This window comes from Anguilla rostrata, chromosome 16 (assembly GCF_018555375.3).
Source record: "Anguilla rostrata isolate EN2019 chromosome 16, ASM1855537v3, whole genome shotgun sequence".
Lineage (NCBI taxonomy): Eukaryota > Metazoa > Chordata > Actinopteri > Anguilliformes > Anguillidae > Anguilla > Anguilla rostrata.
The window spans coordinates 28,410,001-28,437,982 of record NC_057948.1 but is presented as its reverse complement, the minus strand read 5'-3'; the positions used below and the strand labels follow the sequence as shown (position 1 = coordinate 28,437,982).

The 27,982-nt window shown below is 40.1% G+C and overlaps 1 protein-coding gene across 1 annotated transcript in view; it reads right to left on the bottom strand.

Annotated features, from left to right (window-relative positions):
• Nucleotides 1-27,982, bottom strand: part of LOC135242659 (transcription factor Maf-like) — a 279,764-nt gene that overhangs the window by 229,988 nt on the left and 21,794 nt on the right. The window contains exon 3 of the transcript XR_010326410.1: nt 289-397. The gene's annotated coding sequence lies outside the window, so the exon portion shown is untranslated. The remainder of the gene's footprint in view (nt 1-288; nt 398-27,982) is intronic.

Genomic DNA, 27,982 nt, shown 5'->3' with positions numbered 1-27,982 from the left:
GGTGCATTTGTCTCCCTCTTATAGTCAAGGTGTAACCCATTTCTTTTGTAACCTTTTTTTGGGTTCAGATCACATGAGGAATGTGTTGCCCTAACTGTTGCCCTAGCCTGATTGGGCAAAACAAATTGGACCTTGTGGACTGAGGACCAAGTGGCCAAGGAAAATTACATGGTGGTTAATTTGTTAATTTGTTGTTAATTTGTTACCAGGGAAGTCAAATAATTAATCTTGTGCTTCTGACAGTGAAATAGACAAGCACTTTCCTTTACTTTCTTGACTACCACTCACTCTAGTTTTGCCTAGTTGGTGAGTTTGTTTTTTTACTCTTCTTGAAGACATCCTCTCAGGTTTGATGATCCCAGTGTCTCCAGTATGACTTTTCATTCCTGGAATGGCCCTGTAAAGAAGCATAAGTGGACACTTAAGGTTCCTTCCTTAGGGGATGGTGTTGCTTTACCCACTGTTCCCTCTTCCTGCAGTTTTACTTGTCAAAGGTGGACCTATGGAAGTCACCAAGAGAGCTTGTGACCAACACCTTGGCAGGCTTGTTCCTCTTGCTTGCAGAGTGTATTTCCAATAGTGGTCCTCATGGGGTCCCATCACCCTGAGAAGAGCCTGCAACAGTGGGTCTATACAGAAACCACACAACTTGCTTATGTTGACTTGCCAGTTTCTTTTTTTCTCCATTTATTTACTCAGTAGATTGTCTGAAGAGTGACTTTGTGTTTTCAAAATTGTATTGTAACACTGGCTGGGGCTGGAGATTTTCTAGATTATGTGTGGCTAATTGTGGATTGCTCCCTGTGGGTTGAGAATAATTGTTGGCCACCATGCTTGAGTCTGTCCTGTCCATGGTTTTCAATCCTAGTTTTACTGGTAACTTTATCTCACACAGGTGTCCCTGGGCATGTATTTGCCTGAAGGACGTCTTGTGCTGGATGGCAGACCAACTCACAGCTGAATCTGGTCAAAATGGAGGCATTTCATATTACCCCTGCAACCTATAGGCAGAGCAACCTATGGGATCAAGCTTTATCAAAATGTACAACTTACAACCAGATAAAAAATTAAGTTACAATAAGTATTCAAGATCTAAAGATGAGGGTTGTAATCACCAAATTCAGGCATAACATTTTCCACGGAACAAAACCGTATCGCACTGTGTTGGTTTCCGCTTGAAACTTGAACAGCATCTAAAATTCTTCAAGCTTCAACTGGCAGGCCTCAACAACCATTATCTATATAGACATTAAGATTTTCAATTAATGATTTTAATTAAATGTCACAGATTGCACTCAAACTCTAATTCAAAAGGACCATGATCCTTGAGGCATTCTGTGGCCACGATTGGCCTCTGGCCTCCAGTAGTTCAGGTGGTCTGTGTTTCCTCCAGAAGGTAATAAAGTAATAAAACTTTCAAAAGGAGAGAAAACTCCTGAACACTCCAGGACTGTATAGAGATAAACCCTGCAGCGTGACTTTCAAGTGCCCCAAGGATGTTCCTTCCCATGCCTTAGGAGTGAAGATAGATAGAGAGAAGAGACAACATTCCTATAGTTGCCATATTAAATTATATGGTCTCTCTCTAAAAGATGATAATATAAAAACTAGATATCCAACATTACTATCTGACCATAATAACTAGCTCTAGATGCTTATTATTGAATGTCTTTTTTTTTTCCAGGTAAACCTTCCAATAAGCCATTTGGCATGGAAGTGGTGTCTAATTCTGGTAGATTTGGAGGCTTTGTGTCCCCAAGATGCAACTTACTACTGGGCTCAATTACATCAAGTGATGGGTACAATGTTACATAAATCAAGGACATTAGAAGAGATAGGAATTGTCATTTCACTTTAGTTTTACCTGTATTCTTTTAAGACCTATCTGAGAGAACTACATTACATAATTTGTTTTTACAGTATGCATTCATATCTCAAGAGGGAAAAGCACAACAGACATAAATCAGTAAAAAAAGGGAGATTTATGATCCAGGCTCTTATCAAAATAACAGAGTCCATTATGGGTGGTGAATGACACTTCACTGCACCAAGTTACCACTGGGAAAGCACTGGGTGGAGTCTCTTCAGGACAACAGTGAATAACTAAAACATGGGGTACAGTCTTCCAAATTTTGAGTCTTCTACACAAAGAGGATTCAACTACCTATGGAATCATATATGAATAGTTAGGGTATTTAATCAGTTATTATATGATACAGCTGAGGTTGACACAATAAATTAAGATGACATCACAGCATTTTTTACTGATATTTCTGTTCTGCATTTTCTTGTTGACATGACACTTTGGTGATAGCTCTGGGACATTAAATGTTTTGGGACGTTATTCAGATGAGACGACCTTAACTGTTAAAAATTCCAAATAAAAATGTTAGATTCCATAATAATTATCAAATAATCACAATAGCCATGTAGAGTAAAGTACCTGTTTTAGATAAGCTTATCGCCACCACTCATAAATCACACACTATTTCTCACTTTGTTTTTAAAAATAATCTTCATTTCCTCCCCCTATCAGGAAATCACAGACGATAATTACTATAATTTGTTTATGAAACCATATTAAGGTTAGTATAATGCCATCACAATGTTCTGAAGTTCAATATGCAATGTATATTGCATTCTCCGGTTCTTTATCAGCCTAGTTGTAATATTTGCTTGTCTGGTGACACGTTAACTCATTCAGATGATTTGGGGATACACTAGCAGCCTTATATGGTGGCTACAGCAGAATATTTGACCCCAACAAACCCCAATAAGGTATTTGCTTAAAAATATATTCAACAACAATTACAACAATATATGTTGATTCTTCAAAAACATTTTTTTTTTAAATTTAGAAATTTACCAATAAATAAAGTAGGTTTGCAATATACATGAACACCGTTTCATATGTAAAATTAGAACTTTATTCAAATAAGATTTTGTATTCTTACGATACATTAACCAGAATGAACAGTGTGTTTAAATGGTGAGCCTGTAACTACCACAAAAAGTTTATCCTGGCTGTCATTCAAACAGAAGAGGGTGAAGGGTAAGGAAGAGACAACTAACCGGGTAATCATTTTGTAATCAAACATCTCAAAAACTGTTTATCTGATCAGGGGCATGCTCTGTCAGAGAGTTGACACATGCATTTTAACTAATTTCAATGTGTCAGCCTGAATAGACAACACTGACTTAGAGAGTTAATTATCTCTGACAACATTGCCAGCTAATTTCCTATTTATATGTACCAAAGCGATGGCTCTTCTTTTATTCTCACTTGTCACTGAGGATTTATCAATCAAATCAAGGCCTAAAATTGGCTGCCAGTGCGCTCTGGCATCTCAAAGGAAAGGGGGGGAGTTTATCTGTTTGAAATCTCTCCGACTACATAATGACAGCAAATGTTGACATGAAACATAATAGGCATTGTTTCTACTTTTTCAGAGGTCTGTTTTCTCTCTCTGGCCTAATGAGGGGATGAGATCTGTGGGGTCCGAGCGCCTGCCTGTCTCTTCCTCCCGGGGCACACAGAAAGAGATGCACAAATGCACACACACACACGCGTGTGTGAGAACGCGCACACGCTCTCTTGCTCATCTAAATCCCCGAGCACCACGGACCTGCTCGCGGAGGCACGGCCCGCTTGCCCCTCTATCTGAGCTGACAGGCCCTGTCATTGGCAGCTGTGTCACAGTCTGCGCCAGGCTCTGCCTCCTTAAGCAGGGCCAGAGACACCGTTCAGCTCTCCACCGTCCGCCAGACACGCACGCGCGCTCACGCGGGAGTCAGCCCTGCTCCGGATCCACACACTCCGCTCCCTCTCTGACAGATGGATACGTTTTACTCTAAGTGCAGACAATCTGCTCAAATGGCACACTTGTACCACGGCTCGTGTTGAGCATGCCGTCTTTTGAACTGTACATAGAGAGCTTATTTTCATGGTTGTTTGCATGCTTACGCTGAAGTTTCCATGTGATTAATTCACAAGGCTGGTGTTGGTAGGTGTCACTACCAGTGAAATAACGTGGAATTTGAAAAGACATTTTTACTGGATAAGTATCAAATGTTTGTGTTAATTCAGAGCAGCAGAAAGTACATACGTGCTTGGACAATTTTACTTTTAATATTTGTGCTGTAGTGCTCAAATACTATAATGGGGCTGTACACTATTTCACACCAAGCCTACGGAAATAGGATATTAACACTGTGACATGAACATCACACAAGGCCAGGATTATCATCATTTGAAATGCACTTGCTTCAGCTGTACTGCTGCTCTCCCGGTTTGCTTTCAACCCATCTTAGCAATAAGTTCCTCACTTAAGAGCATGATCTTCATGCTCAGAAGAGCATGAATAAATATGTCTACCAATTGAATCGTTCAAATCCTAACATGATTCATTCACTTCAAATATCTGAGCAGAGAGGAGTGTGGGTGGGGAAGTTTCATGTGGCCATTTCTGAGCATCATGTGTGTCTCATGATTTTGTGTAGTTTTCACATGCTAATGTTGGTGGAGAAAGGAGAAATTGAGGGACAGCACTTTTTCTGAAGGGCACCAAAGTTGCCCAAGATTTCCCCACAAGCCGCAGATCAATAGCGTAAGGCTCTAGACGTTATTGTAAACCGTGCTATGATAAAGCATTGAAACGACACCAGAATGGATCGGGGAGCAATGGCAGGCTTCAGTCAGGCTTACAAAAATAGCGTTTTGACGCGACGATCAATACGTTTGATAGACGGGCAGGTGGACTGGCAGCCATCAGCGGGGACAGGCGTGTGCATGTCCCATCTCAAAACAAACTGAGCGGCGCGGTGTCTGGCCCGCGTCCACGTCCCAGCTGACAGGTCCCGCCACCGCCTGCCTCTCCTGCCATCCCTGACACGTCCCCTCTCTCCCCCAGCCGGATCAAAGCACCTGGCCCCGCTAACAGACAGCTCCGACCGTGTCACTGAGCGAGAGCGTCAATGCCAATCGGGCCTGACAACACTCATATTGTCAGTTCTGCCGGATTCCGCCACAGCTACTGCGCCCGGCTCCCCCCACCTCCACCTCCACCCCCTCCAACCCCCAACCGCCCTCCGCCCCACGCTGCATGATACTGCCCTGCCCTGCGACTGAGTCAACCTCAGCACAGGAATGTGAACTGACTGTGACCCAGAACTCACTTCCCACGTTACAGGCAAGGCCCCGGCCGGCCTGTCGTTCTGGAGCAAGCCTGCGTGACAGTACCTGAGCCCTACCGGCGCCCTGTGCTTTATGAGAGCACCGACTGAGCACTGGCTGTTCCTTCTGCGCTTGTAAAGCATCAACAGTATGTCAGCGTGCCGTCCATATTCATAACCATGAGGAGCAAGCCTGGGACAGAATGGTGGGATCCTAAAACAGGACACTATGACAACATGCTCTATTACATAATGAATAATGCAAAAAAATAGACCCAAACAAAATAAATAAATAAACACAGGGATCAAAAAATGGTCTCTCATTCTGAGAATACAGTGACATAATGAAAATACTTTAGTGATCCTCATGGAGACATTTTTAAGGAAGCTTCTGCAATGCTCGTCTCATGTTGGCGGGAAGATTTAAATCGCCATGACAGACACTTTCTCAGTAGAGAGGAAATTAGTCTCCTATACTGGTCAATCATAGCACAGACTCTGAAGCAGGGAAGGAACCGGTGATTTACAAATGCCCTTGTTTTTTTTTTACTTCTGCTCTCAACAAAGGCCCTGCTAATGTCTCAACTGCAAAGGGCTAGTGAGAGACGGAAATTCCGCAGGAGCCACCTAAACATCCTTTCATCCCCGTGCAGCCTCCGGTAATTTCAAATCTTCAACGGCTCCGCGGCTTCTGGCCATTTCATAACAAGCTGTCCAGCATTAGTGTTAGGGCATAACATATTATCCATTACGCATGCAGCAAAATATTGATTTAGTGAAAGGCTGGGGAGGGAATCAATCTCTCCTTTGTAAATTATGATAATTAGAACAATAATACTAATAATTGTAATTCAACTCCAAGGCATGAGGCATGAAAATGGCAGCGCTGTCTGTAATTAGGAGAGCAGAATTAATGTGTTTGTTTTGTTGATGCCCTTATTAGGTGGGCGGTGGGATCAGTTTCCTGGGAACCAGGGGGCCAAAGCATCTTGGGGTGACGCGCCGCCGCACGCTAGTTACTCACCAGTGCATTTGCCGGAGGTTAGGGGGCGATACCTATTGTGACTAAATCGTTTTGATAATTATAGATGCCTCGGCCTCAAGGGGAAGTTATAATTGATTGTCTTTTTAAAAAAATTAGTCAAATCATGTTAACAGCCTGGTAATTATAATGTTAATGATAATAGCACACTAATTTGCAGGAGCACACTATAGTAAATGACTGTCATAATTACAATATAGTTATAAAAAACACATTACCAGGTTATAATTCAGTCTTCAATAAATCACATATTTTATTATAATCAAATAAAAAAAACCATATTTGCCTCCTTTTAATTGAAATTAGACATGTTGATAAAAGCATAGTTTATATCATTGCACTCAAGAGAAACATAAGTACACTTGTCATCATTCACGCATTTTAAATAAAAACGATACTTCAATAAATATCCATTTAAAATGCATTTACATCTAAAAATCAAATTACATGTTAATGAATGGCTACCCACTTAATAACTGGCATAACTCACAAGGAAAACAAATTATAGGACCCTAGCACACTGCAGCCAGGCATCATGGACAGCAAACACATCACGTGTGAAAATGCACTATATACTGCACATGGTCTGAACGCATCTCAAAATAAAACGCATGACTGTTCCCCAGGGAGGCAAAATGGTGATAAGGCTGCAGTCAGGGGCAGGAGAGGTCACAGGAGCTAGAGCGCAGCAAGCTCAGGTATGAACACCAGCACACCCCTGCCTACATGCACAGCATTCTCCAGGTATAGTACTGTTCCTGGTGTCATGATTGAGTAACACATATACTTACCAAAACCCTTACCAGTAAGGCACAGGGAATTCAGCAATCACATCCACAGCTCTAACTAAAGTCATTTCAAACCTCAGCCAGCACAAATTCATTCTGCATTCTCCAATGAGAATTCTTCAGTGCCATACAATTCAATGTAAACATCAATACCTTGCTTTTCTGTACAGTACATCATACATACTAACTTGTAAAAGGACTAAATACAACCTAAAGCTTTGGATACTTGGTGACCTAAATCCAATGCACCTTTTTAGCAGTTTGATTAACTAAAGCATCTTTCTCCGCGTATGCGCCATTAAAACTTTGGATAAAAAACTGACAACTGGCTATAAGAAGAGACAGTTCAGCCTCTTATATTATTATACATTATTTTAATGGTAGCATTCTGAATATTAAAGGCTACTATTGTGCCTTTAAATGTTACGCTTTCTTGCTGAAATATGTTCAGGGGGCAAAGGTGAAGAGAGCATTTTTATTTCTTGCAATCAATCTGGGTGAAATTCTGAGCTTTTATTGAATAAGTGTTAATTCATTTTAAAGATACTCTCTGCTCTTTGTGCTTTTCTGATTGGTGCTGATGGGCACTCAGTTCATGATTGAGCACCTGAGCGCCAAGCAGCTTTATAGCGCACTTAATTTAAAATTAAAACTGCTGCCACGGACGCCCCATCTGTGAATCAAAAGGGCAAAACCGGCCACTCCAGGCTGTCAGGGAGAAAGATGGATGATCAATCTCAGCTATCCTACAATGTGCAGCAGAGTTCAGACAGTCTCCCCTCTGTGTGTGTGTGTGTGTGTACATGTATGTGTGTGTACATGTGTGTTTGTTGTGTGTGTGCGTGTGTGTGTGTCTATGCAGCATGTGAGTCCAAGAAGGAAAGCAAAAGAGCATCAGAATCAGAGAGGAGTGGGTGTGTGTCTTGTGTGTACACATTAAATACTAGGATGAATTCACATACAGCAGACTGTCTGCAAGATGGGCAATGAAACATGGTCTTATACAATTCAAGAAACACGTTTATGTTCCCACAACAGAATCTCTCAATGTTATACTTGGCCAACAGAACTAAAAAAATCTGTTATAAATGGACATCCATTTTAGATACGTAAAAATAAATGTCACTGATCGGAACCTGAAAAATGTACCACAAAGTATTAAAGTATGTGTCACACCTCGACAGTATTGCTCTGCTGTATTTCAGAACAATTCAGCAAATAACGTAGAAACACACTGACTTATCAGTCGCCACATTCAACTGCATTTTTTTTTTACTTCAAAATGCTCAAGAATAGACAGGGACACATGGACTCGTGAGGCGTGACTATGCCCCATACATCCCCTGCTGGCTGATGTATTTGTGACCTCCTCCCCTCCCCCTCATTTGTAAATCAGTGTCCGTATCCTGTGCGAGCCAGTTCAGGGGGACACAATACATCTGCGCCACAATCAATTTCTATCTGCACATCCAAATATGAGCTGGCACTCGAGTGACACACACACACACACACACACACACACAAAGACACACACACACACGCACACGCACACAGGCCTGACCCAGCTAAGGGTTAAAAGATTATCAGTGACACAGTTCATAAAGATGTCATTCTTTCTCCATTTTTCCATTGACACAGATATAATGCTTATTTACACAGTGCTAAAAAACATTTTTGAGTATGATTTTGGTGTTAAACACCTATTGACATATGTGCAGTATGCAGTTAAAGGGGACATTGATGACTCTTGCAAAATGTTTAATTTTGCAGTTAAAAAAAAACCATTTTACCAAAGAGTACCACTGTTTTTCAATGGCTGTGCTGAAGTTAGGTAATGATTATACATGGAAAGGGGCAACGTGGTTGATAAATTTCGATATACATGGCTGTTGCAAGCACAGATTCAGCTGGCTAATTATTCTGCAAGATAATGTTCATCATTCCAAACATCACTTGTACACGAATATTACAAAGAGAGATTGATTGTATTGGCTCTGAAATAGAATTACTAAACAAAGGCAAGACAAAGAGGCTTGATGGAGACCTAACACACTAGGGAAGGCAAACTGAGAAGACTGTCTTGTGTTATGAAACTCAGGCTCAAATACTCTGAGAGATTACCAAATATGAATAAAACTTCCTACGACCCTGAACATTTTTGTAGATAAAGTCATATATTTCTGGAAGTTTAATATTTAAACAAAAGCTGCCATGGTCAGAAATTATCCAGTCTATTAGCAATCACTACACGATCATACTACAAGACTGTAAGGTCAGGGCACCAGAGTATTATGTTAGCATAAAACTAAACACTGCAGGTGCACAAATAATATAAGATGTACACTTAATAAATACATTTTTAAAGCAGGAAATAGAAAAGGCCCTCAAGAGACTAACTCAAAATAGCCTTCTTTAGCATGTCATGCGAGAAAGTGGTCACAAGAATATGTGCAAACCTGATGTCTGCCGTCAGGCAAAAAGGCACCACCAAGCCCATTTCTGAGATGACATTATCGCAGGTGCGAGAGACATGGCTCCACAGATCTACTGCTGCTGCTGCTGAGTTTGCTTCATACGGTGGGTTTTGCCCGAGATTTCCAGGTGACAAAGCTATTTTTTATTGCCGCTCCCGTGCAATGTATTTGTGTCATATTGATAGTTTTGCACAGTCTTTCCTGTATTATTTATGTTGAGTGGAATGTCACGAAAATGGAAACAAATGCACTCGCGAGTCCTGGAAGGAGAGCTCCTCCGGTGCTTGAGTACACTGGGTGTGAAACGGCTCTTGCGCGACTGGTCATAACTCATGGCTGTGTCTCTTAAACCTGGGGAACTAGCATGGCTCCCTTTAACCTGAGAATTGTCAACATCCTTGGCAGGGCCATCAATAAGGCCCTATTCTACAGAAGTGTGCGGTAAGTAATGTTTTCAGGCAAGCCGCGGCGGTTTATTAACAGGCAGAACATGCAAGCGGGTGACAACTCTTTAAAAATGCATCAAGCAGAAGGAGGCTTGAGGGAGGACTAGATCGCTGCCGTTGGTCTCATTGCGCACTATATATTCATTGTGTCTCGCGAACGCGTCTCGTTCCACCGGGCGAAAGCAGTCGAAACTTTCGAGATCGATTCATTTCTCGCCTCCACTTCCTGCGTTTCCCCGCACGCGTTCCACAAGCCGCAAGAACCGAATCTGCCCTCTAACAAACACGGAAAAAGCTTTTTAGTAGTTTGGTGATCAAAGCCTCCCACTTGTTTGATCAGACTAATACAAAGTCATTAGAAATGCATATTACACGACAACAATTGCATATTAACACAGTTCTGGAGCCAATTAATCATTAGTGCATCAATATATAATTTGCATAAAATTATTCCCTTTAAAGAGTCTATGTTTGAGGTGACAGGGTTACCTCATCGATAATGCAAATGCCCCATTAAGCCTTCCCGAAGCAGTCTAAAGGGATAAAGGGCCGTATGGTGCTTGTGATTCGATATCCAATAGATTCTCGCATGCCAGAGAACAGAAAGGGATAAAATATGTGAAATCTACATTTTTTTAAATAACAAAATCTAATAAATTGGGATTACCATACCTAGGAAGTGGAAGGTCTACAAAATCTCTGCAGTGTTCTCTGCAAGTCTTTTAGACTTTTCAAGTATCATTTTAAAAAATATAAATGAAGGGCCTACCCCAGCGGATCTCTGATCTATAATCAATTATATCATACATATCAGAGTGCATAACAACAACTCTGATGTGTTTAGTGGATAATCCACCTTACTGTATGTTGGCTCACACAAACAACTCAATGATATTTAAAATCTTTAGATAAAGACAATTCTTTCTATGGCCTATGTCTCTTCATAGCAAATGACTCATTTCCCAACCAAAAAAAAACAAAAACAAAATGGCGTTATTTTTTAAATCTATCTTTCAAAGTGGGTCCAATTTCAGCGGACAACTAACAGAGGAGGCAAAGGGGCAATGCAAAGCATTTTAAAGCACCTAAGCATTACACTCCACCACGATCCATAAATGCTCACGGTTCCCCGCGACCTTGAGACACTTCAATCCCTTAGGGCTTGCCAATAACTTGTAGAGCAAGGAGTGTGGCAGGAAATGGAAATGGCTGGAATTAAAGTGATTGTGTTGTCCTTTTACACTCCGGCCAAGATGTGGGATGTGCCGTGAATGTGATCCATCAGGCCATTGATTCCCGGGGATAAGGAAGCGTACCGAGGGCTGGAAATGCATCAGAATCGTGAGCCGCAGAGGTGAGGGGTACGAAGCCGCAAGAAGGAGGGACTCAGCAATGCTCCTCTCTTGCCACAGGCAAAAGTTTGTGTGTAGCCATGAGGCCATTTTCTTTAAAAAAAAGGCCAAAAACATGCATATGTAATAATTGATCGGACCAAATTTCAGCAATTTGTTTCAGCTGTAACTGGTCAGTGGGTTTATACAAGTACATTTCATAATAGCATGTATAAAATGTTAATTCTGAAGGGAAAATGAATAAAAAAACATGTCATTAAAAACACATCAATGAATAATTTTTCATGGCACATCGGTACAGTAGCTACACTACTTTTTTACTGCTTTGCACAAAACCAACAGATTTATTCCACCGTGTAGTACTGGAAAGTGTGAGGACAAGCAATGGCATGTAAAAAAAAACAATAAATCACTCAACACTCAGATCTTGATTCCACTTTTAGTTTTTGCACAAAATATATTTCCACGGTTATATGGAAAAGTACCTCTTCAGAGAGGTGCCCAGATTCTTTTAATTTCCTTGTAAACTATTATGCCATTCCAAGTCACACTTCAGATCCGTAAGGGCTGGGGGGAAATTCTGGTCGGCGCTAAATTACCCACAAATAAAAGAACAAATCCAAAAAGACCTGACAAAAGGATATTACATCACATTTCCCAGCAGGCTCACTAAAGTCACTAGAGACTTTATATAAACAGTAAATGCATTAACTAATAAAATGTAGGCCAACAAATGTGGAAAAGGATTGGAGGTTTCAGTTGAATATAGGAGCCATAGTCATGGTGAGGTCTCTGCAGCTGTGCCGGCTCATACCTTAAATCAATTTTAATAAACTCAGAGCTAACCTAAAAAAAAAAAAGTTGTTCTTGCAATATGACATTCCCCAGTAATGATTTATTATGGAAGTGAACATGAAAGATTAAAAAACGAAAGCTGGAAAAACAACCGTGAGGATAAATGACTGTCCCAGTTGAGGAATAGCATGAAGTTAACATATTAACAGGTATTCATGAATTCCACCGTGTGCACCCAAGAACAGCTGCGCATTACACATTCACCACTTTATTAACACTGATCTTAAAATTCACGCAGGTTCGCGATTAAACGAAACACTCAAAGTAAATATTCCATTTCTACTGTTGCTACCCTCTGGTGCCAGTCCACAAATAAACAATTCATGGGAAAGATCTGTTGCAAGCAACTTCATTTCAATATATTTTCAAAAATGGAATGTACTGAAAATATATTTAAATAAAATCTATGACTGAGAATATCGAGGCTGTGATATATTGTGATTATATCAGTATAAAAATTAAAATCTATTAGGAATATTATTGCACTGTAAAAATGGCAAACACAGTACAAAAAAATAGCTATAAAGTTTGAAATAGTTGAAAAGGCTTTTTAAACTATTTTCTTCCCCCATTTTTCTTCTTTAAGTATCAAAATGCAGCTACAGGCCTCTGCACTCTAGCATGCATGTGACATTAGCCACGACTTCTTTTCATTCTACAATCTGCCAGCTGAGCAGCTGCACCTACTGCTGCAAGAGGCTATGAATCACTGATTTTGATGGTGCAGGCAGATCACGGCAGTCCGATACACCAGAGGGGGCGCTATTGAGCCGTTTCTGTGGATACCATGCAACCTGTGACCCTCCCTCCTTGGGAGATGCTAAGAGCAGTTCTGTGCTCGCTGTGGGGCTCACACTGGCACAGTCCTGATTCACCCCTTTTTTCCCCCAAAAACACTAGGGTTCATGGTTTCAAGTGAATGTATGCATGCATGTATGTATGTATGTGTGTGTGTGTGTGTTGTATATATATATATATATACATATATAGTAGGTTTCATATGCATTAGAAAAAAGCAGTAGGCTGCTGGGTACAACAAAGGCAGCCAACACATTTATTTTGTCGTCTTCTGCATTCTGAATAAAAGGTAACCAGCCACTTGAAAACTACTGAAGTCTGTTTTGAGTTACTACTGATTTTAAAATGAACTGCACTGAATGCAATGAATTTGGAAACCACTCGGGCCAACACAATTTTGGTCTGTGGGAATAAAGACTGTAAAAAGGAAAACCCTAAAAATTATGATAATCATTGGCTTTCTACAAACCCTGTTTCTTCTTCAGATAGCTTTTAGGAGCAGGGGGTTTTCAGCAGAATTATGCAATGGAACTTACTATGGAATCTTATAATCGGGTTTTTGCTTGTGTATCACTGAAAAGTACCTGCCAGTGTGCTTTTGTGTGAGCCCACACAGTCAACCTCCATTGAAATTATTCAATTATATCAGACTTCCAGGCTTCTCTCTGGGCCCTGAATGGTTGCTGAACAAAGCATTCCACACATGTTCCAGGCTTTGAAAAGCCTGCTCATTTTTACAGTAACACCTGGCGCAAGCTGTGCTTTCCAAATTAAGTACTCTATTGGTACTCCATTGTAGTGAAGCAAATACAGTATTAATACAAAAGAATCTCGTGAATTTTCTGGAAATACAGACATATGACTCCAAACACTGAAAATATACATGGCGATAGTACCATAGTACCAAGCAGACCATTTTGAAATGGTTGGTTCTTCCATCCTATCCCAGCTTATTTTGCTTTCTCATTTACTGCCCGCAGTCCTTTCCAAATCATTTTATTTCAATTATGATAGATTCCCCCTTTTCAGGAAATCATGGACAGGAACACGATCTTTAAATCATTTATACCAGGCATTAATTTGGGGGAAAATATTCTCCTGCAACGTAAATCTCAGCCAATTTTCAAAACGGTAATTACATGAATGGGCTAATAAGTACTCAGCTGACGTTCCTTGGTTGATGTCTAAAAACACAGCCAATACCACTGACATTTACTGGCTTTGGAAAACATTCAGTGAAATACAGTCTAAGGGATACAGAAATAATGGCCATAATTGGAGCTTCAGTTTTCCACAAAATCCATGTTCCAGCCACCATGGCGACTGACTTAAATATTCCATACAATAAAATGGCACATTTGTTTAAATTTTGATTTAAAAAAAACGGATGGGGGAAAAGGCCCTCTGTATGAACAGCTCCAACACTGTGCGGCAGGATCACGTATTACCCTGGCATCAGTGTGAATCCAAGCCTCCCGGGCGGCAGGAGCAGTTGGACAGGGGTTGTGGGGACCAAAAGAAAAGGCCTCACATGCACTGTAATTTGTCTGGTTTCGCATTACAAGGCAGACGGCAAGGGGAGTGCGTCAGACCTGGGGTTACGTCAGGTCTGCCCGATCATCTGGGGGGTTCGACGTGAGGAGAAAGGGATGCGGGAACAAACACATTGGCCGTGGTCATGTGATCCTCGCAGCTTCAAGGACCGCCTCACCGACAGTCTTCACATTTTAAGCTTCAGGTTAGCGCAGGCTCGCGTGGTGACACTACTCATATCCTTCCTCAGACAGCTGCTGGACACGCTGGTGTCCTGGAGCCAGCTGCTTCCGCTGGGGACCGTCCTCCAACCACATCCACATTCCTGACTTTTAACGTTTGTGTTATTCCAGATGCATTATTGGAGTCAAGGGAGAGATACGCTCTGAAGTTAAAGGGTTATTGAGTGGAAATGTTCAAAAGGGACACGATGTGAATGTGCACTATAACCTGGATTTTACTATCATTTGTTCTAAACTGAATCCAAAGACTCTTGCTTTCTAAACAAATACTGTATAGCAAGCTCTACAAGAGCCAAACTTTAAAAAAATGTATTCAGTGGTATTACTGTACAATATTCAATATTGTAATAGTTTAGCATTCACTGAGGTAATGCCTAATTCACTGTAAATACTGTGTTCCCTCGTTGTATCACCAGTTTAAAACCAAGGGCACAAGCACAGATCTGTGACAGTGGTGTTATTAAAAAATATATGTGAAAGATGATACACACCATTTTTAGAAACGCTCAAATACATATTTGCATAGAGATCATTTGTCTTTGGGCCACATAAATATATCAAAGACTAATGTTTATTAAAATATGACAATAATAGGACGTTCATTGTTGGCCATTGCAATAATAAAGTATGACATCTACAGTAGCTCATATGGGTCGTATATTTTAGGTTTCTCAGAACCAGGCGTTTAAACGTGAACATGGTGCACGTAATTAGCTTGAAACATGCAATTATACATTGTCATCTAGCTAATATGTAACTGGTTGAGTTTGTGGATCTTCTAAGAAATGGATTACCGAATGCTTAACCACACCATTAAAACGTATTGCTACTACCGTGGTTGTAAAAGTGGATAAGCTTGACTTAATCCCAAACAGGTTCAAATGTTCTCTGTGGATAGTTGGCAGGTCTTTCAAAAAAAAAAATATGAACAGTGTTCTTTGTTACCTGCCAGATGGTGGGTTTCTCTGCTTTAGCATCTTCCCTGTTGACAGCCACATCAGTGGTTTTGCACTAAACACACATAGGTGCCAGGTCTAACTGGCAGTAGAACGAGGGAAAATCCCTGTTTATTCATGTGTCTGACCTGCTCAGGAAGAAGGTGGATGGCAGCCAGGTGGAGACAACTTCTCTATTAAATTTATACAGGGGGAAATAGCCGGCAGTAATGTGGGTGGAAGTACAGTTAAGGACAAATACTGATAGGATCTATGACACACCTATGTCTGTGTGTGATGCTACCTCGAAGAAATATATAGAGGGTTTAAATTATTCCCAATATAATGTTAAAACGTGTTTTAATACACGGATAGTCAGAGCTCGTTCAGTGATTCAAAACCAAATGAACTGAAAAGGCTGAAAGCAATCTGTGCACAGACTGCAGCGCTGAGAGATGAAGGCAGCAGTTTGAGGAGGAAAGGGTTCACAAGGCTAGGGATGTGTTGGGATTATTATGCATGTTTACTTAAGACAGGGGTAATAGGTGATTTATTACAGGAGCTCGAACTTACAAAGTGCCATTTCAGCGGGCAATTAAAACTGCAGGTGTACAGTACATGAAAGGCTTTTCATGAACTGAACCAACAAGAGCCGACGATCCTTATAGAGAATGGGCTCTCATTCCTCTCTCTATACCTGCATACCAAACAATAGCTCACTTTTGGCCCAACTTAATCCAAATATATCTCCAGGTATATAATTACCAAGAAGGAATTTTCATTTTTCCTCAGAACTTTCTTGTTGTGATTTTAGAAAAAATTCACCACAAAATCATACCTTGAGTTCACACTTGAGATTGTGTACCGTGTCAGGTTGTACAGCATGAGTGATGAGTGTTCTTGTGAGTGCCTCATGAGCTGCAAGCGGAGATCAAGCAGGAATTTTTCTCCTATTCCTGTTCAGTGTTTAGTTCCACAAGCAGTGAGTTCCTGCCAACAGCCAACGGAAAATAACCATTCGATAACACATCGAGCCAAAGAACAGCTGTTTTCTATATGCTGTTTGCGATTCCCGTAGAACTGTAGCAGAAACAGAAAGAGATCCATAAAATGAAAAAGATACAATGGAAAAAAAGAAACAAGCATTGAGTTGGAAATACACAGTGGACACTGGACAGGTAGTTACTGAGTTCTGCCAAGAGAAACAGACTCTACTACAAAGGAAGCACAGTAAATGGAAAGAAGCAGCCAAGCAGCTTGATATGAACAGCTGTGTCCTGGTGATTTAGTAAGTGCGGTACAGTCTTACAGGACACCTTTAGTGACTGTGGGAACCACAGTATGGTTCTGAAATCATTGCAGAATCGTGCGATTCCCCACATTTTATAACTAAAGGGAGGTGTGAGCACTGGCATACCCACAATACACTCATAGAATAATGTGCGTGTCTTGTTCACACATTGATGTTTTTTTAAAACTGTAAGCGTGCCCTAGGTTTTAACTGATGCAATTGCCTCCTTTGATTTTCAACCATATAATGGAGCAGTACTAGTATACAAGTCCGCATCTAGTTGTCAAAGATATTCTATTGAACGTGAATAATATGGACTCAACAAGGAACAGTAATGATATTCATCCTTTAGTGCTGGCACACAGACAGCAGTCTGATCAGTCACTAAACTCTATTTTGAAGCTGCAGCATTTTTTCTTGCCAAGCAATTTGTAGATACAGTAAACTGAACTACAATTGTTTGTGGCGTGGATCATGCTTACAACCAGATGACCTCAGACTAAATAAGGGGCATTGATCAGTACGTAGTTTTCACAAATATTCATATTTCAGCTTGTGCAACAAGGAACACAGTTAGCTAGAGAAAAAGGTGCAGGGAAGTTTCACTATTCAGTGTATTATTGCTGAAAATCAATGTGAGGTGAATGACATGAATCTAAAAGGTAAAAATATTTCCATAAATGTGGAGTAAGGTGTAATCGCACTGCAGAATTTTGATCCATTCTACAAAAGCACACTTATACAGAAAAGCTAATTGAAACGCATGTACTATCAACAACATGCAGTATTTAAAAGTGAAAGTACCAATTAGGATTCAAGAGGCTCACAAGAAGTCTGGATATAGCCTTCCAAACAAGAATTATATTTGAATTCAAGTGAGATTACGTGGCAAAGTTTGCGTACCATGTCCCGCACAGTGCGTCATACTTCTCTTTCTGCATAGTAAATCTTTCTAGTGGAAGGCTGAAAAAATGCAGCTATGACACCCCTCGTCTCCTGTTCAGTGTGCTCACGCCTCAGGGTGTATTTTCTACCTGTGATGCAGTAGCATACAAGATCACAACTGAGGCAAATTATACCCATTAACCATAAGTACTCTAAAAAAAAAGAGCTAATGTTTTAAACCACAGCACAACACGGCACAACACAGCACAAAAGCATTAGGCAAATTACGATGATCAAATTAAGAAATGTAAAATAATACCTACTGTTACACAGCAATGGCAAACATCTGCATGCCATCAAGATTCATTTTACAAAGGCCTAAGGAGCCTCTCTCAGGCAACATGGAGTTACTGCACTTATATTTCTCTCCCTCCTGCTGCCATCTCAATTTGTACTTCAGTTCAAGTGACATGTCTGCTCAGAGCTCATTACCAAACATGAAAAGGTTTTCTAAGTTCAAGACTCTTCATTGATTAGCCCTTCAGACCCCAGATATCATCTTCTGTCCACATGTTAGCCAATCCACTTCCAAGCAAAACAGCTATTGATCTGCATGGCAATTCTGAGACCAGACTTGCAGGTACGACTGTCAACAACAACTGAAAAAAAGGGTTTTCCCGCCCAACATTTAGCATAAAAAAATTGAGGGAAAATAACAAAATTGCATTTGTTATGTATTTCTCTTCAGAACTATTCTTATCTTTGACTGTATGTCTTTGTAAGGTAATTATTTTTCATAACATGGTCAGAACTAAACTCTCAGCACCAACCGTCTTTGATTAAAGTTTTCCACTAGGTTTAAAAAATCGAGGAAAGCCTTCCCACCCTGCAGAATTCATACCGTAACATTATGTCACAACTGTCTTCTGAGAATAAAATAACATACACAAATAATTCATTGAAACTTATTCTAAAAAATGTTCAATATTACTATTTTCAATAAATAAGTGATAGAATATTCCCAATATCACAAAATGGCAGAAATGACAAGTCAGTAAAATGCCACTGTTGTGCATTTATGTCCATCTGTATATGTTATTTAAGAGCAGAAGGTTGTTATGTTTATATTTACTGTTTACTATGTACTGTTGAAAAAAATGCAAGCATATGGTTTTTTCTATCCCCACATTTACATATGATTGCCAAATCAAAGAATCTAAAAATGCAACGTAAAGATTATATCTAAATGCACACAGTTTTTGCTTTGGTTTTGGACGAAACAATCAAAGATGTGTTCACTGTAATTTACAAGTTACAATTTATTCATCCGTCAAATGTTTTTAGCCAAAGTGACTATGGTAAGAAAATACCACACAGCGTCATCTAGGTGCATGCCTCAATACCTTAAAAATAAAAGTAGGGAAGGTTCAGTTGTCCCCCATTGTATCTGCAGACAGAATAACTAAAATGTGCTTTCTTATACACTGGAACACTGTACAGAGATCATTCACAAGCCTGCAGCTTAGGCCTGTGAGCTCAAAGGACAAGCTTGCGGAGTTAAGTCTGCTTGTGTGCTACCCCATTGTCACCTACACGAAACTGCAACTGCGCGGCCTGCTACGTACTGAGACAAGAACCTCCCTGGAACCAGAGAATCACATCTACTGCACAGCCAAGCCTGGACTACGACAACCTTTAAAAAGATACGCTGAACAATTTCATATCAATTAACTCCAGACAGATGTCACAAAAAAAGCAACAATAAAAACCTGGCAACAAACACTACAGCATTCACAAACAGCATCAGAAAACTAGTCCATCAACTAGTACACAGCTGCCTTTGGATCTAGTCATATTTATGCAGGATTACACGCATATTTTGTATTTGAATCCCTTTCAAAACATATACTCTAACTAGGTGCTGAAGAGCAAGAAGTGCGCATGTATTGGCTTTCCTGTATGTGCCATGATCCACAAGTCTAAACTCTGCCTCACAATAAAGCATTATTTAAGCAGCAATAAGACTGTGCAGGCCCTGCACTTCCCCACTCTCTCGTTTCACAGAACTTGGCGAAAGTGTCCCTCGTCCCCGTAAAGGAATACTCCCGCGTCACCCCCAAAAACACATTAAGGGAAGCCGAGGCAGCTCTGTTCCTCACTTTAGAAAACACAATAGGGGAGAGGGGTGAGAGGAACGACTGCTCTATCCCCAGGACTCGCGGCACATCTCCCTGTTTGCAGCAATTACAACAATACACCTGTACTGCCATTGTCTCTGCGCACGGAACCACTTGGGGTCTCATTAGCAGTGCATTACAGTTGTATAGGGAAGTGCATAATGGCCCATAATGAAAAATGCCAAATTTCCGATCTAATAAAAATGAAATTGATTAATGAAAACCACTTTCGAGGGAAGAGTTACGCCGTTGTTGGAAATAAAAAATGATGTATTAATCCGCCACTATTACAGATGGTTCTACCCTCCTGACAACTGCTATTCATTTGAGATGCTATTAGCATGCATAATTATGCTAATTAAGTTGTAATTAAGTGTTAATTCTTCAGAGGCCTTTTTTTTGTCTATAATTTAATACAAGTCGGCTGCTAGTTTCGTAAAGCTATTCTTTTCACCCACTTCTGCAGATTTTTTTTCCTCCAAATAATGTTTGGAGAGGGGAAAAAGGAAGTTCTGATTAGATTTAATTGCTTTCCCATCCATCCATTTTGGCTCTTGTGAAGGAGAGATTCTGAATACCTCATTCAGTGGTACTTTATGGATTTCACTTGAGTTCACTCATTTGCTTTGATTGAGCTTTTCTGTTGAAAAGTCTCAGATGTGTGCTGTGTGAAACAGCTGTAGTTCAGGTGAGAAGAACCTGCTCGAGTCGAAACATTTGATTAGTTGCCTTTTATTTCTTACGCCTTCAGTCAGTGGGACTTGTCCTCCAAGAAAAAATTTCTTTATTTGTAAAAATGAATGACAATATGAATATTTAATTTCTTTTTTCTCCCAAAAGTTAAGGTAGTCACTGACACATCCTTTAAATCATCACACTTCATTTCCCTTTTTTTATCACTATGTAAACATTCCAGCAAAATAAGTGTGAATAATCTCATTACAGCTTTTATAATCATTACTACTATACGCAATAGTGCAGTCATGGTGATCATAATAAAAATCCATAGGAAGTATCTCCATAATAATACAACAACTACATCTAAGGAAGACTTCATTTTTGCATAAAGTATAAATTATTATTGTAATGAAACAGCGATACTCTGAGCATATTTTTTTAAACTATGAAAAGTACCTGCAAGTACCACTCGAGATTATAGTTCGAGGAACGCATAAGGTCATAACCTATAAAAAAAAAAAAACAAACACAGGACCTCAAAAAAACTGTTTCATCTTCAGAATGCAGTATACTTCAGATATCCTGTGAATACCACCGCAAAACAATTACCCTCGCACAAATGAAATACTTCTGTACCAGGGAAAGATAATGAACGATGTACAAGCTTAATTAAGAGCAATTAAGACACAATCCCAGGCGAAGTATGATAATTGGAAGAGGAAGAGAAGAAAGCAGGCCTTTGAGCAGCGGGCCTGAATGGATGCACACCCAGTGGGAACCCCGAGGAAACGGATTTGAGGGCTCACAGCACGCTCATTACCTGGCAAATTGGCCTGTTTTCACAGGGCAGAGTCGCTGGCGTGCTCCCGCCGTAAAATTCAGATCGGCTTTTTATTGCCGCGGACGCGGGCGGCGGGGCCCTGGGAGCCCTTCCTGCACCGGGAGCCTGCTTAACGGGACTCCGCTGCCCCTTTAAGAGGGCGAGCTGATTGAAAGGTGTCAATTAGGCAGGCGAGGAGGAGAATTTGCGGAGCTGCCATTCGGGCTCCGAACGTCCACAGAGGAACGGGCCTCGCAGCGGGCCGCGCGGGCCCCCCTCGCTGGGCCAAGCGCCTCATATGGCAGCTGCTAAAAATGAAAGCCCAGCCACAATTTACTGCCTGGATCTCATTAATATAGCAACATTCCCGCTATGCGGCCGCTATATCTGAGTTTCTCTGGCCCCTGGCTGCCAACCCATAACACAGCCCCCTGGCTCTGGAAATCTTATCCTTGCCCCGACGGCTTCAGCATTAGACCCCAGCTCACCACCACTGTGAACCTTTCCAATCATGTTATGAAACCTCTGATACCCACATAGTCCTCCCAGTTATTTTGGTTTACCGAGAAGAGGCAAAGTGAGTCAAATACCAGGGGGCATGACATTTTAACGTTCCTTATTTATTGTTGTCTAAACTTACAGGATGATTAGCTGTAGACCAGTGCCATTTTTTTTTTTTTTTTTTGCGGCTTCCTTTGATTGTCTCATATCGTATTCTCAATGTCTACTGGATTTCGTGCGCATGGAGAAACTGCTTTGTGGATACTATTTTTTCAAAGTTACAAAGTGAAAATGTATGTTCCTGTTTACTACAGCTGATGAACACAGCTGTGACAGCAGAAATACATGGGGGGTTATGGGAAAAATAGTATTTTTTCATTTCACCATATATATATATATATATATATATATATATATATATATATACACACATATAATGGCTAAAATAACACACACACACACACACACACACATTTTTGCTCATCGTGTAAGATGGAAGCATAGCTGCATTCTAAACAGGGATTTTTAATATGCAAAGGCATATTGAGAAAAGTCCTCAAGTAAACCCACCGATGCACTTTTATTCTATTACCACAGCAGTAGTCTGTGTAATAATTTGTAGCACAACAGTCATGAAAGGATGCTTCTGCAAATCAATGTCACACAATCAGTTCAATAATTCTTATTTTCTTAGAGCAGCTACTAGGCCATTGTCAGGCACGGAATAGACAGACTGAACCTGTATACAAATTGCAAAATCCTAATCTTAATATGTCAGGTGTGCCCAGTGTAGGTTAGAGAGACACTAGACAGATGCCAGGTGGTGGCTATGGTTTTGGTAAAGAATCTTAGAAAGAATACAGAGAATCTGAGAAAAACAAGTGTGGAAAATCTTGCCTTCAGTGAACATAAAAAAAGGAAGTAAAAAAGTAAAAAAGAAAAAGGAATGTACAGATTCTGAAAATAAATCTTCTGGAGGGTTGTATTGCTGATAATTACCCAAGGATCTGTAAGTAATAGCTGGCTGGAAACTGTTTCAAAAATGTGCAATCCAAGTCACTCATAAAAACTGACAACACAGCAAAAAAGAAAATAATCGGTCTCGAAGACAATTTTTGAAAATGTACTTTTAAATGATATTTAGTCATTCTGTTGATATTTCTAAGAGGTAATTTTATCCTTATCGTATTTTATCCTGATATGCCCTGGGATGTTGGCACACTTGCTGTTAAGCTCCAAAGTTTCTGATAACATCTTTCTTTAAAAGTGAAACCCCTCTATTCCTGTCAGTGCTAAAGAGACCCATGCTGGCTATTCTGTTTATCGCTGCAGTCGCTGTTATTTTAACAATGTTTTCTAAGAGTCACAGAGCCTTTACGAGGCTGTGCCTCAAATAAATCTCATATCTCATTTGCTGATTTACAGGGAACAGGAATGTTAGCCCACAGCTAAAAGACAGCCTGGATTCAGAACTAAAGAACAATAAAGAAACAATGGGCCCTCAGTCTACACACTTACATAAAGAGCATGGACACTTCGCGCTAAGTGGTCTATAGTGGTGCATTATGAGCCGTGTTGCTTTTCACAGAAAACAGAGAAAATTTGCAGTGCATATGGAATAAATGGAATGAATGTGCGTCTGTGTGTGTGTGTGTGTGTGTGTGTGTGTGTGTGCGTGCGCGCGTTAGTGTGTAGTGACCCTGATATAAAACCTGTGGTTTGAAACAAAGAAGGCAGCCCACAAGTGCAGACTAAAGGATCTGGAGGTTCTGAAGCATGTTAAAAGATTCTGTCATGGTCAAAATTCCCCCTCCATATTATCACTAATCTCTTAAACACAGAAGACCGCCACGCAAGACCACTGTCACTCAACAGTGTTATTCTCCAGAAGGGAGCAATGCACAAAGTACAGAAAGCAGGGTTACCAACAATTATGTCACCTATATTTTTGAATTGTAGAATAATTGTTTTTTTCAGTGCATTTGTACTTGTCCAAAAGAATACAATTTTCCCATTTTTTGTGCATACAGTGCAGCTCATTACCTGTGTTGTTTATTTTATACAGCCTCCTTTTTTTGGTCATCTTTATCAAGGATGCTCATAATTCTGGAGTTGACTGTATACATAAATTTAGAACACAGAGCCATATAAAACTGCATTAGCTGACAGACAAACACATATCATGTGAATTAATAAGTATCCCATGTTTTTAGCATCCTTTAATTTGTATTGATCAGCTCCAATCTGGACGATGACCATATTGCTGATTGATATATAAAACCCCTGCTAACTGCCTAAACAGCCTTCTGCCAACATCTCTTCTCATTCGGTTGAGGAGATGTTTCATGGCATTTAAATGGTCTACACTTAAATTAAATCATTATGTTAACCAGTACTGCATATGCACAGATTTCAATTATAGATCCAGCTAAATGGATAGGTTTAATTAGCACGCTTTAATAAAACCAAAAGTGAAATAAAAGAACAAAGTTCAAGATTTCACCCAATTTAGAAAAAAAGTAAAAAGACTGAATTTTAGCTGCTTTACTAATAGCACTCATTACAAGCGCAAGGCCCATAGGATGACTATATATGACCACGAGTCTATAGTGATGGGAGAAACTGGCTTTGTTCTACCAAAGGTAGGGGTGCTTGAAGCGAACAAGGACTCCTCCAGTCCCAGCAATACACCAGGTGGCCACCAGCTGCCAGTTGTCACTAACAGGATGATGCATCGTCACCTCACCTCCAACTGGCACTAGCTCTCCTGTGGTGTATGGGGCATCTAGTGCGCAGTATAGTCACTGTCACAGGCAAGTGCACTAGACTAGAGGAGAGTGCACTCCTTAGTGTTTCTTACATAGTGATTTCAGATGTGAAAATGGTGAAAAACACATTTTAAGTATGCTATGTCAGAAAGTTGAAAAAAAGGAAAGAGTTATAAAACATTGCTTCCTATATTTCATATTTGTGACTAAAAAACAGTAGGTGCATTTAAATTAAAAGCAATCATATGGCAAAACAGAATTAAAATCAAGATAATACTCTGCGCCATGTCAAGACTAAACTTTCTTTGACAAGGTTTTTTTTTCAAAAGTTTGTAGACCAGAATAGTTATTTTTATTTTTTTGTTGTTTCTTTCTCCACATCTGCAATACACAAACTCCCCAGGCACATTTATTCTGAACAGTACAGTGATGAACTGTGCATTCAGCCACAATTTGATTTTAAGGAAGGCTGGTCCTCTGCCAAAGCTGAATTAGAGGCTCATGTCTTGGCAAACAGTGCAATACACACCCGGATATCTTTGTCTGCCGACTGTGGGCAAATCTCAATCATTCTCAAAGAAGCAGAAATTCGACAAGGGATTTCATTTATTACAAATGACACCAATCCCCTGCTTTATAAAATGAGGTATTATGCATCGGATTGGCATTCAGAAATATTGTATTGGAAGTATGGTGAATCGCTGAGAGATCATGGATATCTGAAAGGGACAGGATTCTGTTATTTGGTACAGTACACGAGGAGGGAGAATTGTCCATTTAGGCAAGTGAACCAGAAGCAGTCTGGTTCTGTCCCTATGCTCATTGTTGCTATAGGGACTCAGACAAAAGCAACTGAATTCTCACTATAGAAAGAGATAGTGGACTGGTTGGTAGGGAGTCATAGGATTCCGTCTATCCAGCAAAGAGCTCTGTTCAGGGCAGTATAATAATAAAAAAAACAGGGTTTGTTCATTCTTGTTTTACACTGCTTGTTTTTTGCAGAACACAACAACTTGTTCTAATGGATCAAAGGATTTGTCTTTGCATACTTCAGATGATGTGCATTATAAGTAAATGCAATTATAACATGTCACGTGATCAACATTGGCACATTTTGGAAAAACAATACATTGAATAACGTCATACTTTAGCAAATTAAGAACTAAAAATTAAAGCTCAAATTATATTAACAGTTAATTTTAACATTAAAGGGAACATAAAATGTAAGATGGGGGAATAAATGATATTAAAATTTATGACAGTGTTAAATTATCTTTTATAGTGTATTTTTGTTTACAGCAGTTGCACCTCACCTGAGATAAAGGGAAGTGGATGTGATGGGGTCCCCCATCACACTGAATTTTACCCTGGAAGCTTGAGTATACATATAATTAAGTGCCGTGCTAAAGTAACTGTGCCTTTCCTGCCAAAATGTAATTAGAGATTCATCCCACATTATATATCAAAATTAGTGCATGTCAATAGGGTATAATGCATTAAGACTGGCCAGGTTTTTTTATATCACAGATCTATATATCTACACTTTAAAAACTGAGGATGGTAGAAATAAGGGCAGCCTAGCCTCTTAAATTAAGGGATAATAATTAAGACCAGAAGTTTAGCACCTGTTTTGGCCCATTGCTAATGGATTTCCCACAAAGGGAAACCCTGTGATGATTCTATAAAGTAAACACAGTGCAAACTACATTTTATAGAAGATCCACACAGGGCCTCACTCTTCGAAATAAAACTGGGGTAAAAACTACTCAGGACACACACAATTAAAAATAAACCAATATTAAGCTTTATCTATCTCCCTCTCCACCTATTTCAAATCATAGTTTGACTATTTGATTAGTCACAAAATATTTTATCTGGACACACTTTTATCTCTCAACTTGTCTTCAAATTAAAAGTGGACTTCTGTAGCAGCTCACAGTGGATTTTTGCATGGCCAGTGGACAATGACAGTGCTTGCTGTTTTTAAAAAATAATTTTCAATCAACAATTGTTCATTTTGGGTATATATGGTATATACACACAGTCCCCAAAATGGGGGGGCGGGTGGGGGCATGAATAAAAAGGCCTGTGACTCCTGCACTGATCACCTGATATGCTGACAGTCTGCACTTTAACCTCATATTTATTTTTATTTCAAATGCATTGTGCTAGAGTACAGAGCTGAAACAACAAAAACTGTGCATTTAACCATTTACACTTCATGACCAAAAGTATATGCACAACCCTTGGTCTGAGGTTGTTTTTTCATGGTTTGGGCCAGGTTCCTTAGTTCCAATGAAGACAAATCGTAATGCTACAGCATACATTCAGATTCTAGATGATTCTGTGCTTCCCCAACAGTTTGGGGAAGGCCCATTTCTGTTTCAGCATGACATTGCCCCGGGGCACACAGCGAGATCCATATAGAAATTGTTTAGTCAAGAACGGTGTGGAAGAACTTGCCTGGCCCGCACAGAGCCCTGACCTCAACTCCATCCAACACCTCTGGGACCAACTGAAAAGCCAACTGCGAGCCAGGCCTAATCGCCCAATCAGTGCCCGACCTCACTAATGCTCCTCCGGATGAATGGAAACAAATCCCAGCAGCAATGCTCCAAGATCTAGTATAAAGCCTTTCCAGAAGAGTGGAGGTTGTTGTAGCAGCAAAGTGTGGCCCAACTCCATATTAATGCCCATAATTTTGAATAAGATGTTGGATGTTGGATTTAATTTATTTAATCAGTTACTTCGGACACAGCAGTAGTTTAACCAAGTAGGTTACCAGTAGTACCAAAATATAATTCATATAATGCAATGTAATAAATTACGTGAGGTAATGCGTATTAAATAAGCAGTGTCCAGAATCCAGTAATTCTGCAGGCTGACCCCATTAGATAAGAGCGAATAACTTTATTGATCATCAGATGCCGTCTCCCATTCACCCCTATGAGCACGCTCATTGACAAACAGACCATTAGCATAGCTTACACCACATCTGGGCACTCAGCCTACGGGGGCAGATGACTTTAATTAAAGGGGCACATCAGTGCCATCTGTGCATTTTTATATTCAACACAAGACTTCTTTTGTGAGTATGTACAGTAAACTCACAGCACCGTTGCCATGTCATGTCCAAAATTTCTTTTGTCATGAAAACTTGCTGATATTTTTTGAGAAAATATCATCCTTAAGCATGCAAATTCCCTGAACTTTTTGTTTTACAAA